A 16,691-nucleotide genomic window follows, 5' to 3' on the forward strand; every position below is an offset into this window, starting at 1 on the left:
GAAGCCTTTGCATTTACGCGAATAATCTGCATATTCGCGTCATAGATGAAGGAGTTAGCAATTCTCAGAACCTTAATTCTTGAATATCCTCAAGTGGAGTCTCCACCTCAATGAACTCTGACAGAGTGTCGTACCAGTAGGTAGCTGCTCCAGCAACCATGGCTACAGCTGCCGCCGGTTAAAATAAAAAACCTGTATGTAGAAACATCTTCCTCAGAAAAGTTTCCATTTTCTTATCCATAGGCTCTCTAAAAGAGGAACTATCCTCCAAAGGTATAGTAGTACGCTTAGCCAGCTAAGAAATAGCGCCATCCACATTAGGGATGGAGCCCCATAAGTCTAATTGAGCACTAGGAATATTTTTTTTTTTAAAGTAGACGAGGGGGAAAAAGAAGTTCCTATTTTTTCCCATTCGTTACTAATAATGTTCGCCATCTTAACTGGCACAGGAAAAGTCAGAGGGACCTTCCTGTCTTCATAAACCATGTCGTCTAATTTAGGGATCTTAGATTCCTCAGGGAGAGTAGCCTCTGGAACCTCTAGCATAGACAGAACCTCCTTTAATAAAAAACGCAGATGCTCAATTTTAAATCTAAAGGAGGGTTCCTCCACTGAAGGAGGTTTAGAAACTGAAGTCTCCGACTCAGAAAGATCACCCTCTGAAGCTACAGAGGTTAACTCATCCTCGGATAGCTGGGACATAGTAGCTAAATCCGACAAATATTTAGATGACTCTAAGTCAGGAGAACTATGTTTAACCTTTCTCTTGAATTTGATAGAGCGAGGTAAGGCACTCAGGGCCACAGACACCACCGATTGTAACTGTGCGGTAAAGTCCGCACGAAAAAAGGCCCCCTTCAGATGGAGAATTCGTTGAGCCGCGGGGAACTGCATGTGGAGCGGGTAGGGTAGAAAGGGTAGTAATCTCTCGGGACCCAGATTCCTGAGAGGTAGACGGCTCAGAGGGGCTAATAGCGCTATGAGCATTAGCAGGCTTGTCTCCCTTCTTAGACTTTAAAACAGTGCTTAGGCAAATGGAACAAAATTGAGCAGGCGGGCAAACCACGGCCTTCTCACAATATAAACAGGAATTATTAATCACAGTACAGAAGGAGCGGATCCTTCTAAAGTAATATCAGAGTCCTCCATAGCTAGGATATATTCACAGAAGGACAGACAAAAAGTAAACACTTTATTCCAAAAAACTACATTTAATCCAAATAGCTGGGGCACTCACCGTCTCCTAGACCCAGACAGCTAACAGAGAAAACGCTCTCCTCAGGAGCGAAGTTTACAGCAAGATTGTAGGAAAAACAAAGAGACCGCACCCGGTCACGTAGTGCGTAGAACAGGACCTGCTATGAAAAAGGCGCCAAGCTATTATGAGCTGCGCAACACACAAAAACTAAAGTGAAACATGTTTGTTCCAACCCAAAAGCACACAAAACTCACACATAAAAGCAGTTATAAATAACCCCTTGCTGTTCAAATAATCTCCCTGAAGGAGATAATAACCCTTGATCCTATCGAGGCATAAAGGAGCCACACTGTGACCCTGTATAGCAATGTATATACAAAACGATCTTACCTCCAGGATCCATGCTGTGGAACAGGCACTGCCTCTCAAGGGTGACAGTCTTGCTGCGACACCTCTGACATGGACTTGAGGGTGTAACAGCAAGCAGTGAAACTCATCAACACTGATTGCCTGGGAGCTGTTAGGCGGCAGTCTGGATGGGTTTGCAGAAAAACTTTCCCTGTATCTCCAGACTCTAACTTTCATCAATACTCTCACTGAGAGGTTGACATGATTACTTAAAACTCCAGTCTTTTCTTGAAGGGAACATACCCATTACAGGACTATCTAAATCTTCTGACACTTTTCTGCCACCTACTATAGTGACGAAAGGCAAAGAGTGACTGGGGAAGTGGGAGGGATATTTAAGCCTTTGGCTGGGGTGTCTTTGCCTCCTCCTGGTGGCCAGGTGTTGTATTTCCCAACAATAAGGAATGAAGTCGTGGACTGTCCCTGCCTTATGGAAGGAAATATAATGATCTGCTAATGTATGCTTTTTTGTTTCAAAATCCTAAATATAAATTAATAAATAAAGATCACCTTGTTTTATTTATTAAAAAAAATTACTTCCTTAAACTCACCTTACTTTTGTACTCATGAACTTTACCTATTCCTAAACACTCTCTCTCCCCCCTGCAGCTCGTCTCAAAAGCAGTCTCACTACAGCAAATCCGTATCTCATCTCATGTCACTCTCCCTCTTGCTTTTACTTACTGCTGGTGACATCTCCCCTAATCCTGGTCCCCAACCACTGCCTAGCCATGCACATCCATGTCTACCGTCCCATAGACTCCGAAAACAAAACTCTGCAAACCTTACTCACATTCCTCTTGCATCAAAAGCCACTACCCCTTTCACTTGCGCACTCTGGAACTCTCGCTCTGTTTGCAACAAGCTCACTTCTATACATGACCTCTTTATCTCCCGCTCCCTCAACCTTCTGGCCCTAACAGAAACCTGGCTCTCTCCCCTAGACACAGCATCCACTGCTGCTCTGTCACATGGGGGTCTCCACTTCAGCCACACTCCTAGGTCTGGTAATAGACAAGATGGTGGTGTAGGTATTTTACTTTCCTCTCGTTGCACCTTTCAACAAATACATCCCATCTCTTCCCTCACATTTCCCTCATTCGAAACCTACATGATTCTCTTATTCTCCCCTCTCTCTGTACGTGTTGCAGTCATATACCGACCCCCTGGCTCCTCGACTCAAATTTCGAGATCACTTGGCTGCCTGGCTACCTTATTTCCTTTCCTCAGACACCCCTGCCCTCATTCTTGGCGACTTTAACATCCCTCTTGACAATCCCACTGCCTAATCTGCAAAACAACTTCTGCAACTCACTTCCTCTTTCGGTCTGTCATAATGGACTGATTCTCCAACTCACAAAGACGGTCACTCTCTTGACCTGATCTTTAGCTATCGATGCACTCTCTCAAACTTCACAAACTCCCCCTTCCCTCTTTCTGACCACCATCTCCTTACTTACAACATATCATCCCTCCCTACAACTCTCCCTCCTTCTACTCCTCACACCAAACTTCACAGAAGCATTATGTCTTTAGATCAGCAACAGCTTGCTAATTCCCTCAAACCTCTCCTCCTTCTCCTTTTCCTGCCCTGAACAATCTATCTGCCACTATAATTCCACCCTTATATCCGTCCTTGACAATCTCGCCCCTCTTACCATAGCTCAGAAATCACACACTCATCCTCAGCCCTGGCATACTCCTCTGACACGGTACCTACGCAGATGTTCCCGTACTACTGAACGGCACTGGAGAAAATCTCGGAGTTCATCTGATTTTCTTCATTACAAATTCATCCTGAACTCCTACTATTCTGCTCTTAATCTCCATAAGCAACACTACTTCTCTACTCTTATCTCTAATCCTTCTTCAAACCCAAAACGTCTGTTCTCCACTTTCAATACTCTTGTCCGCCCTCCCCCACCTCCTAATACAACTTCTCTGTCAGCTCAAGACTTTGCCAGCCACTTCAATAACAAAATTGACTCCATCAGAAATGAAATCAGCTCTCAACATAATAACATTCTCTCCCCCCCTCAAATGCTCTCACTCAACCACAACCCACATAAACTTAAATTTAGCTCATTCTCCATTGTTACTGAGGTAGATGTTTCGGCACTTATACTGCGCTCTCACCTTACTACCTGTCCCCTTGACCCTATCCCCTCACAGCTACTCCCCTCCCTCTCTGCTACCCTTACCCCTATACTAACACACATTTTAAACCTCTCCCTTAGCACTGGTATATTTCTCTCATCGCTGAAACATGCATTGGTCACACCTATCCTCAAAAAACCTTCTCCTGATCCTACCTCCCCATCCAACTACCGCCCTATTTTCCTCCTCCCTCTTGCCTCAAAGCTTCTCGATAAACTAGCTTATGCACGCCTATCCCATTTCCTTACGTTAAACTCCCTTCTTGACACTGCAATTTGGATTTCGTCCCCATCGCTCCACAGAGACAACTATTGTTAAGGTTACCAACAACCTACTTACAGCAAAATCAAAAGGCCACTTCTCTCTGCTTATCCTCCTTGATCTGTCCATCCTTTGACACTATTGACCACCCTCTTTTGCTCCAAACCCTCCAATCCTTCGGCATCTGTGACACTGCCCTTTCGTGGCTCTCTTCCTATCTGTCAAACCGTACCTTTAGTATAGCCTTCTCTGGGGCCTCCTCTGCCCCGTCACCACTTTCTGTCGGAGTACCGCAAGGCTCTGTCCTCGGTCCCCTTCTCTTCTCAATCTACACGTCAATAAAGGCCCACGGTTTCCAATATCATTTGTATGCCGATGACACCCAAATCTACTTCTCTGCACCAGACCTATCTCCTTCCTTGCTAACCCATGTCACTAACTGTCTTTCTCACATCTCTTCCTGGATGTCCTCTCACTACCTCAAGCTAAATCTCTCCAAAACTGAGCTCCTTATATTCCCCCCTTCTTCCAAAATCTCCACCCCCAATCTCTCTATAACTGTCGACAACTCCATCATTACCCCTACCCCGCATGACCGATGTCTCGGGGTCACATTTGACTCAGATCTTTCTTTCACTACTCACATTCAGTCCTTGAACAAAGAAGGTGTCCACAGCTCTCCAATGCTTAAAAGTAATCTTTATTTGGACAAATATTGCAACGTTTCGAGGCTAATACCTCTTAATCATGCATAGGCTTACACACAATTAACGCACCTTTTATACCTGTTGGTTTGGCGCCATAGGGCCCACAACCTAGAGCAATGGTGACACCTACTGGTGTATATTAACATTACATAAAAAAAATTCTTATAATACACATTTATATACATACTTACAAAAATGTTGATGGAACACATGGAGCATACGTTGTTATTAAATATCAGAAAATTCTTTGATAATTAAAGTTTCTCACATGATTATTTCAAAATGATAGAGAACTTCTATAAAATGTTACAAAATATTAGCAAGAAAAATGTTAGCAAGAAAAAAGTATCTGTCTAAGGATGAATACCTTCCTAGAAGTATACAAATGAATCTTGAATGATCTAAAACTATGTTATATTCCTTATTGTATTTAGTTTATTTTGATGAATTTATTATACTGGATCAAGGCTATAAGGCACATTAATAGAATATATGTAACATTTAGTCATTGGCTAAAGCCTGCTGCTTCCACCTTAAAAAATATCTCTAAAATTAGACACTTCCTTACACAAGACACAACTAAGATTTTAATCCACTCTCATTCTTTCCCGCCTCTATTACTGCAACTCTGTCCTCTCTGGTCTCCCCACCTCCTTTACAATCCATAATGAATGCCTCTGCCAGACTCATCTTCCTTACTCGTCACTCTTCATCTGCTGTACCTCTCTGCCAATCCCTTCACTGGCTTCCTCTTGCCTCTAGGATCAAACACAAAATTCTCACTCTGACATACAAAGCCCTCAACTGCACTGCTCCCCCTATATCTCAGACCTCTCCCTCCCGCCCCCTTCGCTCTGCTCATGACCTCATACTCTCCTCCTCTCTTGTCACCTCATCACACTCCCGTTTACAGGACTTCTCCAGACTGGCTCCCATCTTGTGGAACTCTCTGCCTCGCTCCACAAGACTCTTCCCTAGTTTTGAAAGCTTCAAGTGCTCCCTAAAGACTCTACTGTTCAGGGATGCATACAACCTATGCTAACCTTACTTTATACCAGTTCCTCTCCTTCATTGCTATCCCTTGAACCCCCTTAGCATGTAAGCCTAAGAGCTGACTACAACAGTGCAACTCTTGGCAGGGTCCTCTACCCAGTTGATCCCTATAATTGTTTTGTTGTACTGCCCCTTTGTTTATAGCGCTGCGAAATCTGTTGTTGCTCTACATATAACTGAGATTATTAATAATAATAATAATAATCATTTTTCATACAAACTTCATTTGGTCTGTATCTTTGGGTAATCTGTCCTGCAATTTAAGAGAACATTTTTAAACAATATCACTTTGCTTAAAGGGACAGTCTACACCAGAATATTTATTGTTTTAAAAGATAGATAATCCCTTTATTACCCATTTCCTAGTTTTGCATAACCAACACATTTATAATAATATATGTTTTACCTCTGTGATTACCTTGTATCTAAACCTCTGCAAACTGCCCCTTATTTTAGTTATTTTGACAGACTTGCATTTTAGCCAATCATTGTGGGCTCCTAGGTAACTCCACGTGCATGAGCACAGTGTTATCTATATGAAACACATGAACTAACACCCTCTAGTGGTCAAAAACTGTCAAAATGCTCTGAGCTAAGAGTCGGCCTTCAAGGGCTTAGAAATTAGCATATGAACCTCCTAGATTTAGCTTTCAACTAAAAATACCAAGAGAACAAAGCAAAATTGGTGAAAGAAGTAAATTGGAGAATTGTTTAAAATTACATTCTCTATCTGAATAATGAAAGTTTGTTTTGGACTAGACTGTCCCTTTAAATATATCTAAAAAGAGAGACACACACACACACAATTTTTTAACAGGGGTGGAAATATATATATATAATATATATTTGTATATTCTCTTAGTTATGATTTATACAGTAATTTACAACAAGAATATTGGCGGTAAGTTAAAAAATAACAAAATAGTAAATTATGCTTGTATATGCTTGTCTTATTGAAATAGTTATCTCTATCAAGTTTATGTTTCTCAAAAGCATTATCTGCATTACAGAAAAATGAATATGTAATCCAACAAAAACATTTGTAACAAAATCGAGAAATCATTTTCTAATCTCCAGTTAAGGAGCACACAGTAAATATGTCTTAGTGATGAGTGATATTGGGCCCCGCTCAGGTCATATCTTTAAGTGACTATTTGTATTACATAAAGAAGTGTTGAATTGTTTATGGAAAGACACTGTTAATTAAGTTTTCAACTGATGCAATTTTTATTTTTGTTTTATTTTTATATATTTTTTATTAAGATGTTATACAATATTTATTTAACAAATGCAATACTCCCATTTAAAGTAAAAATTTAATAAAAAATATAGTTCCTTGAATATTTCAAAAACAATTATATCTAGGTTGTTTTAATATTAATGGAAATATGGACAAACAAATTTTAAGAGAGCTTAATTATTTTAAATATAGACTGAGAAGGCTTAGACCACCCAACCAAAAACTTGTATTACTAAAAAAGAAAATATTGAACAAGATTATAAAACAGTATATATTTATGTCACTCTCATAGGCGTTGCAGCATACTGCATTAGGGTGTGCACCCACTGTAATTATGTACAGTATATATATATGTTAGTGTACATTTACCATGTGCACACACACGCAAGCACATATATACACACACACTGATTATATACACATATATACACTCACCCTCCCATGTATATACCCCTTCTCACTCCCCCCCTCACTCCCCCCTCCCATGCCCATACCTTTTCTTTCTCGCACCTCCCTTGCCCCTTGTCTCTACCCCTCAAGTCCCCACCGCACTTTTACCTTATTGCTAATTCCTGGTGCGCAGCAGCTGCACTTTAAATAGAGGGCAGGAATATAACAACACGTCATATCCCCTGCTTCCATCACTGATAGGCTTCTGCATGCCAGAAAGTCCTGCAAGGAAGCCTGGCAAAGCAAGAACTGGAATCAACTACCTCTTAAAGGGAGGGGCTCTGTGTGACGGTGTGGGGACATTCAGGGGAGAACTTTGAACTCCATGCCAGCCCATTGAAATAATACAGCCCTTCTCCGGCCCTGTGTGCACAGGGGTGATTAGGGTGTGCCCAGACACATCTATCACACCCTGTGTCCATGCCTAAGGTCACGCTAGTGGTTTGTTTATATCTATAAACAGGACAGACCTTGGACCAATCAACACCCATTTAGATGTTTCAACATTTTGCTTAGAAAAATAAATGAATGAAAAGTTTTGCAAAGAATGAGTAATTCCAATATGGGTTGATGTTGCTCTAGTGTTCGTCATACCAATGTATTGTCACTTACATTGAACGCAAAGTATTAAATATATAACCAATGTTGTCACAATTCCGAACCTCATTTTAAATTTTTCTCCCCCTGGATTATTCAAATGTTTTTGATTCAAAGATATAATCATCTGCTGAATTAGTTCATTGACTTTCTAAAACCAACCCTTCTTGGTTTACAATGCCAAAGCACTTTATATACCTGATTTTACCCCACAAGAGTACAATTCCAAAAGTTTGTAATCTGTAGAAATACCCATGAAAGAACCGTCTTTAAAAATAGGAAAACATTTTTTGGATAATTGGTTTTATATTTTTTCTCGAAGACGTATTAGTGAGACTGTAATCACCAAAATAAAACATACTAATCCCCAAACATTGGAAAACAAGGAAAATTTACTCCCATTAAGTTATGTTGCTATTGTGGGAGGGCAAACCATTATAAATTGGTTACACGAGCGCACCCCCCCCCCCCCCCAGTTAATCCTATACTAAACATGTATATTTGCAACAAGACTACACTATCCCTCAGACCTATTTGTATCTAATAATAGTATCTACTTTCTAAAACTGAACACCTTCTGCAATATAAAGTTCCACAAGAGGTGTGCAAGTGAGAGAGTGGACCTGGGTGGTAGAGTATCTGGTATTACAAAAAGATGGGAAAACATTTTTGGGTGTTGAGTAAAGGTAGGAGAGCACATGTGGTGTGTGTAAGAGTAGCAAAACATTAAGGGGGTCATAAGGGTAGGAAGAGGTTTGTGTGTAAGGGTAGGTGAGCACCTTGACATTAGAGTGGAAGAGTGTCTGGTAATGTGTATAAAGATGTACACAGCACAGGGGTATAAGTGCATAAGAGTGTGAGAGCAGGGCCAGCTTTAAAATGGGTTCTGGTAGGACCAGGCCATATTTAACAAGGGCAGCACATGGTGAGAGCATGGTTGCCTTAATTAATATAAAAGTTCTCAAGTCACTTGTATATATCTATGTATGTATTTTACCTTTAAGATGATTTAATGCAGAGCAATGGTTGGGTTTAAACTGTAGTGGAAAGCAAGCGGGGGGCGTTATTTTATTCTCGGAACAAGGCAACACATTATCAGTACAGTTTCTTTAGCCGGCCCTGACTAAAAGCAGGAGAGCACCTGGAGAGTAGACAAATAGGAGAGCATCTGTAGGTGTGTGAGAAGGGTGAATGGCTAGTGGTGTGTACATAAGGATGGGTGAAGTTTTGGAGAGACGGAGCTGGTACAACTTAGCTGCTAAGAGTATTCGTCTATAGATCCTTATTAATGTATCAATGTTTCACATTTCCCTCCTCTAGGCTTGCAGACCATCAATAGCTCCATGTTAATACCCTCAAGACTATGACCCGGACCTCTATCACACATCTGCTCTACCAAAACCCGAAGATGAAACAAGTGAAAATCCCCTACACTTTTTTACACTGTAAAGAACTGCAGAGTGCCTTAAGTGAATGCTTGGCTTACCAGACATTGCTGTCTCTACCGTATCGCAAACCAAATGAAGCAGAACTGCTCATAGCAAGCAATGTATGACCCAAGCAAATGTACACTGTGTTCAGACACAATAGTTTGTGCTATGGTTTTGTTTTGACGCTTGTAATTAAAATTATATCTATTTTTTCTTTGGGGTTTTTAAGCTGCATGTTTTTAAGCATATGTTGAGATTTTGTCTTTTTTTTTTAAAAAAAAAGAAGAGGAAAAATAACTGTATTTTTGAGATATAGATATTTTGTTTTAAGGAAACTGTATATATTGAATACACTTTGGCGCGGTATACCAGTATTATATATATTTTGCCAATTCTTATCAAGATCTGTTATGGTAAGACAATTTTAAAGGGATCTATTATTATTAAAACGTAAATACTGTAATTGAAGACTATATAGATCTATGGGTTTTTATATTTTTTAAGTCTATGGGCTAGATTCTTAAAAAAATAATGGCTGAAAAAGACATCTTCATACCTATCAGAACTCTCATCAATTAAAGGGACAATACAATCATAATTAGGATTTCATGATTTAGACAGAACATACAATTTTTAAACAACTTTCCAATTTACTACTGTTATTTAATTTGCTTCCTTCTCTTGTTATCCTTTGCTGGAAGCTTTATCTAGGTAAGCTCAGGAGCAGCAAAGAACCTAGGTTTTAGCTGCTGATTGGTGGCTGCATATATATACCGATTGTCATTGGCTCACCTATGTCTTCAGTTAGAAACCAGTAGTGCATTGCTTCTTCTTCAACAAATGATACCATGAGAATGAAGCAAATTTGATAATAGAAGTAAACTGGAAAGTTGTTTAAAATTGTATAATCTACCTAAATCATGAAAGAAAAAGTTTGGGTTTCATGTCCCTTTAATATTTTAAAGTTATTGTAATCTGTTTTCCATGCTAGTTTCTTATATAATACTGTAATAGTTTAGTATTTTGAGCCATTCTCACACGATACATTAGTAAGACTTGCAGGGATAAACAGAAACTTTAAAAAAAAATATGTCAAAGAAATGCAATAATCACAACCCACTGACACTGAAAATATGATAAAACATGATGGCAATTAGTAAAAATGTAATTTCTTAAATGGTCATTTTAGTGACAAAATGTCCCGCTCTAAATCATTAAAACATGTAACTTTAACACTAGTGCCCCTGCAATTCTGTGTGTTTAACCACTGCAAACGGGTTAAGTACATATTTTACAAAAAGAACACATCCCTAGAGCAGGATGAAAAAGAGAAATGCCTCTGAACACAAAACTTAAAGGGACACTGAACCCAAATTATTTATTTCGTTATTCAGATAGAGCATGACATTTTAAGCAACTTTCTAATTTACTCCAATTATACATTTTTCTTCATTCTCTTGCTATCGTTATTTTAAAAGCAGGAATGTAAATCTTAGCAGCCAGCCCATTTTAGGTTCAGCACCATGGATAGCGCTTGCTTATTGGAGGCTGACATTTACCCACCAATAAGCAAGCATAACCCAGGTTCTCAACCAAAAATGGGCCGTCTCCTATGCATCACATTCCTGCTTTTTAAATAAAGATAGCAAGAGAACGAAGAAAATTTGATAATAGGAGTAAATTAGAAAGTTGCTTAAAATTGCATGATCAATCTGAATCATGAAAGAAACCATTTGGGTTTAGTGTCCCTTTAAGGTTTAGGAAATAGTGAGATCAATGTTAAAATGTAACTTGTATTGTTGCAAAGTAAATTGACAGCAAGATACAAACAGGTACACTGTTTTCTGCCCCACAAGAAACTTATAAAAACACTGCAACACAGGTACTGATTGAAGGACTTCAATTCCTAAAATATATATTTAACGTGAATAGTCAAGGGGTGTCAAAAATGCTGAATATAAACGGCTTTTATTATTCTTAAAGACAGTTAAACCTCTTAGCACGAGTGCTGAATATATTTATAGGCTGAAAAAAGCACATAGATGAATTACAGATTTTATTTTAAAAGCATAGAAAGTTGCCCTGGCTCCGTGCCAGTAATCTGACCCAAAACTATGTGCTTAACTGTCGTCTCAGTACTGAACTTGGTTAATGAATTGGGTTTTGCGGTTTGAAAATAGGATAGCACATTTGTATTCCGCTATTGTAAATTCCAAAAGGACATAAGCTACTGCCAATGATTATTGCCACAAGGTTAAAGGTAGTAAAATACAAGTTGGTTTGTTATAATAGATTGCCCTTTTTGGATGCCCACGGTCTAATGTTCTCAAATATCTCTGACCTGCTGGTAGTGATCTAACATAAAGCTAGGAGTGCTAATTATGAACTGAGTTAAATCTATTTATTTGGTAACACAATTTGCATACCACCAACTTGAATTAGACACGAGCAGAAGTTAATCTATTAGTTTGGTAGCACAATGGTAGCACAATTTGCATACCATGAGTTAGAGCTTGAAAACAAATGAGCATATGACGATCCCCCAGCAAAGTGCAGATAGACAAGTAATGAATTAATTTTAGGATTAAACTATTGTATCAAATAAATAGCCAGTGTTTCACTGTCGCTTCCTCAGAGAGGTTAAGTACATAGTTTAAGTACTGCTCAGGAGTAATCCCAAGCAGACATGGCCGCTAACCCAATCAGCTGCGCCAGTCGCTTGACCCAGCTGTGCACCTACCACTGCTGATTAGGTGACCAGCATTTCCACTCCGGACCAGCAGTGCTCTGTTACTCTAAAGCAGTATTTTGACTATGGGGCCGATTTACCATCTGTCAGATGGACATGATACGCTGTAGCGATTATGTCCGCCCAACATCACTGAATGCCAACAGCATATGCTGTCAGCATTTAACATTGCACAAGCAGTTCTGGTGAACTGCTTGTGCAATGTTGCCCCCTGCAGATTTGTGGCCAGGGGTGTCAATCAACCCGATCGTATAGGATCAGGTGGATTGATGTCCACAGCCTCAGAGGCCTAAAGGCTCGCGCGGAAACAGGTGCATTAGGCACAATACGGCTGATAATAAATCGTCTCCTATGTGTTAACACCTTTGCGTGAGTTAAATACATGGAGTTGCGGGGTCACTATTGTTAAATTACATGCTCCAATTAATTATTTAAGGGCTATTATAGTAGAAATATGGCATTCTATAATTCATTTACGCTTGTTATTTTTCTTCTATAATGGTCCTTTAATACACTGCTATACAGCAAATGTAAAGTATGAGCAAAATAAATTGTTTATTTTTAATAACCCTGCATGGTACCTTGTGTTTGAATCTTTTTAAGTGCTGAACTTTGAGAATCTAGCCCTAGAATACAATAGGGAGATGCCACTAAAATCATTCTTCAGTCTTTCCAACCTCACCAGTTCTTTTACTATTCTATGTAGCTGATTCACTAAAAAACAATGGACAAATGAGTGAGCTTAAGTGACTGAGCTGCCTGAAATATTACAGGAATTAATGAGGCTGGAGAGATTAGTGACATTTAGTGAATTTTGCCCACTCAGATATTGTGAAATCCATCAAAGCGCACAGGACTGAAAGTGAAAATACAAAACTGAAATGTCTAACAACTACTTGAGTAGACCATAATTACAAATATATAAATAAATATAAAAAGATGTTTGTTTCTTTAAAGTTATTTTATTGGCTGCTTCAACTGTATAGTTACAGGGGTGCATTTTCTATCTTGTGATGGTAAAATCAGGCATTGTTTTCTAGTAATTGATTGACCATTTTTTAAATAAGGTAGAATTTTTTTTTAAAAAAAGGTTGTTTCTTGGATATGGCATTTGACTGTATTAAGTGCAAGGATTCTAGAAAATACCTCTTTTTAGCTGTATTGTAAAGTATGCTCTTCCATGTTTTAATAAATGTAATGTTTTAATATGTGGACTTCAAACATTACGTTTTGATTTTAGTGATGACAAACATTCTTTCGAGAATTTACAGCAGCAAGTCGGTGAGCACAAACCATTTTTAAAGTAAAAATAAAAGACAAATTATACATTTTGACCAGGATATCTAATTAAAAAAAATAAACCAGTAATATAAAATAGTCAAACATTTTAGAATTGTACTAGTTTTGTGTGTGAAGCAAGTTAAAAACTTGTGTTGCAGAAAATAACTGGGATACATAGGCCTTGCTAAAATGTGCAACTATGGGCTAAAGCCCTGAATATTCCGTACTACAGCCCAAAATATCTAGATAGAACACACCAGGCTTGTTTTTATTCATTTTAAATCCACATACTGTTAGTCTGGTATTCACCATTATCATTTATTTGAATAGTGCAGCACAATTCCGCAGAGTTGCAAACAATCACTGTATATAGATTGATAGCCAATTTGTCTAAAGGGTGGAGCCAAAGAGAATGGAATCTGGTAAGAGGTTATTACATTTTGTCTTGGGCTTTAGCCCCAGACAATTTTAGAATCTTGCAATGTAATTTGTTGTGGGTTCATAACAAAACCTAAGAATGGCAACACTATTCAGAAGTATTCTATATTTATAGCTCAGCTAATTCAGTGCACCCCAGTGGCTATCTAGGATATGTTTACAAACTAACATTTGGTTCACTTTAAACATATGAAACTTTCCCGTAAAGGAACATGGAAGTCAAAATTAGACATAACACAGATAGATTGTAAAAAGAAAAAAAAATCAAATTTATTTGTATTACATACATTGTTGAAATCACTGCTGCCATATGTTTGCAACAATGTATGCTCATTAGCCTACCTCAGTATGCTCTCATGGAAAGGAAAGACGTTTCAATATAGGAGACCGAGAGACAGAGGTACATATGATGATCGTTTCGTTACCTCCACATTCCTTTAAGTTAAAAAAAAATAATCTTAGAGTAGTTGATATTTTATTGAGGCGCGTAGACAAATCAAATATGCGGTTGTGCTGCACAAACAGCTGCAGGTAACAAACTCAATCACACTATAATGACCCATATTTTATGAACGCGATAAAATAAGTCATATAACGAGCATCCAGAATTATTTGTATTGTTTTATCCCATTTACTGAGCTCACAGTAAAAGGACTAAAATCTGTGTTGTAAAATAGGCGTATAAAGTATTAAACATGGCATCTGCTGGGCGGTAGAAATGAGCTCATAACTTTTTAGAGCTTATTGCAAACAGGCTGTTGCTGATAACTGAAACAAAAGATAGCCATGCCCTTTTTATCACTGCATTAAAGGCACAAGCATCCAGACTGGATATTTAAAGGGGCAGAGTACAACAATTTTTATATAACTGCATGTAATAGATACTAATATGAAGCAGAATATGCACAGATACTGATCTAAGAATCCATTATAAAACTGTTTAAAAACTTGTTTAGAAGCTCCAAGTTTAGCACTGTTTATGAGGTTAGCTGGAACACCCAGTGAAAGGGGCTGGGAAAGCAGGAAGAGCAGACACCCCCCCCCCCTTCCCTGCATATGAAAAGACAGATTACACAAACAGGAGCAGCAGGAATCTGTAGACATCAGTACACATCTGATACTTTGGGGCTTGGTTAGGAATCTGAAAATCAGTGCAATGTTATTAAAAAATAAGCAAAACTATACATTGTTACAAAAACACTCCCAGATGGGTTATATAAATGGATCATCTACAGAACATTTATACAAAGAAAAATCTAGTGTACAATGTCCCTTTAAAGTCCCTTTGCAATGGGATGTGGCTACCCTGGGAAATTTTAAGGTCAAATATCTTTTTTTTTTTTTACATAAAAATCTTCATGTGCTATTTTCTAGATAACTTTTTACAGGTATTGCATCACTTTCAAGTAATTTAGAATATGGGTAACATCCCTTTAAATGGACTTCAGGTTTTAATCACTAATACAACATTGACTCAAATAGACATTGCAATGCTGAGATGCGCAGTTTGGGTTATTGGTAACCCCCCTGATATTCATAATATAGAATCGTGAAAGGTTTACAGATGGCGCTGGTCTTTAGTGCAAGTATTCCAATCAATGTAGATATATCTACCAAATAAAGGAAAAAAGGCTTGACGGATTTATTATAGCCAAGTGTTATATGTGCAGTATACTTACTCCATAAATTTTGAGTAGTCCGTCGAGCTGGAGCAGAGTTGAAACCACGTTTATCTTGTTGTATAAATCTCAAACAAAACTAGGAGGAAATAAAAGCTCCAATGTGGGTAAAGTAAGTCACTTCGTATTGTAATAATTAGTAACTTACTCCAATAAAAAACGGATTCCAGCGATGTCACAGCAACAAAGAAAAAACAAAAGACACTATGTGTCTGATATAAAACGAACAAAGCTTTATTATTAAGCTCAGTTCAACGCGTTTCAACGTTAAAACGTCTTTCTCAAGAGCAAGTTAAAAACAATGGTGAACTGCTTGTGCAATGATAAATGCTGACAGCGTATGCAGTCGGCATTTGGCAATGTCTGTCGGACATGATACGATACATCGTATCATGTCAGACAGACATTGGTAAATCTACCCCCAAGACATAGTTTTCTATTATTTATTATTTAACTTTGTAAACTACAGTGCTCAAACGACCTGCTGCATTTTTTTTTACATATACAGTATTTAAAAAACTTTCCCAATTTACTGCTATTTTCACATGTGCTCATGTCTGAAGCACTATATAGCAGCAGTTTTGAAAGAATGCTTTTAGCAATGTTATACACGTTTAAGTACTAGACTGAAGCAGTGTTTGCCAAATATCTAACATTTGTTAAAAGTATTCTTGAAAAAAATCGCTACTGCTCTAGACACTACCTATCTAAGTATGCTCTTCAACAAAGGATACCAAAAGAACAAAACCAATTTTATAATAGAAGTTTTTTTTTAATTTGTCCCATAATGCTTGTCATTTATGGTTTTGGAGTTTTTGCATTATAGATTTAAATGTTATTGTAGTTATGCTGAAAGAAATTTTATTGCGGATTCATATTGCTTATATTCATTTCCTCCAAAAGAAATCGTGTTATACTGTATTTTTTAATATATTTTTATGGTACTACTTTTATATAACTATTTTAATAGAAACTTAGAAATTTGTATTTTGTGTGTACCTTTAAGAAAGTTTGAAGTTATTTCTACTGGTTTTGAAGGATGG

At 38.1% G+C, this 16,691-nt stretch overlaps 1 protein-coding gene across 2 annotated transcripts in view; it reads left to right on the forward strand.

Moving 5' to 3' along the window:
* RBPMS (RNA binding protein, mRNA processing factor) overlaps positions 1-9,969 on the forward strand; it is a 570,413-nt gene extending 560,444 nt beyond the window's left edge. For both annotated transcript variants that reach the window (XR_008400695.1, XM_053703279.1), the window contains one exon: positions 9,392-9,969. The gene's annotated coding sequence lies outside the window, so the exon portion shown is untranslated. The remainder of the gene's footprint in view (positions 1-9,391) is intronic.
* The last annotated feature ends 6,722 nt before the right edge of the window (positions 9,970-16,691 follow it).

This window comes from Bombina bombina, chromosome 2 (genome assembly GCF_027579735.1).
Source record: "Bombina bombina isolate aBomBom1 chromosome 2, aBomBom1.pri, whole genome shotgun sequence".
NCBI classification, from domain to species: Eukaryota; Metazoa; Chordata; class Amphibia; order Anura; family Bombinatoridae; genus Bombina; species Bombina bombina.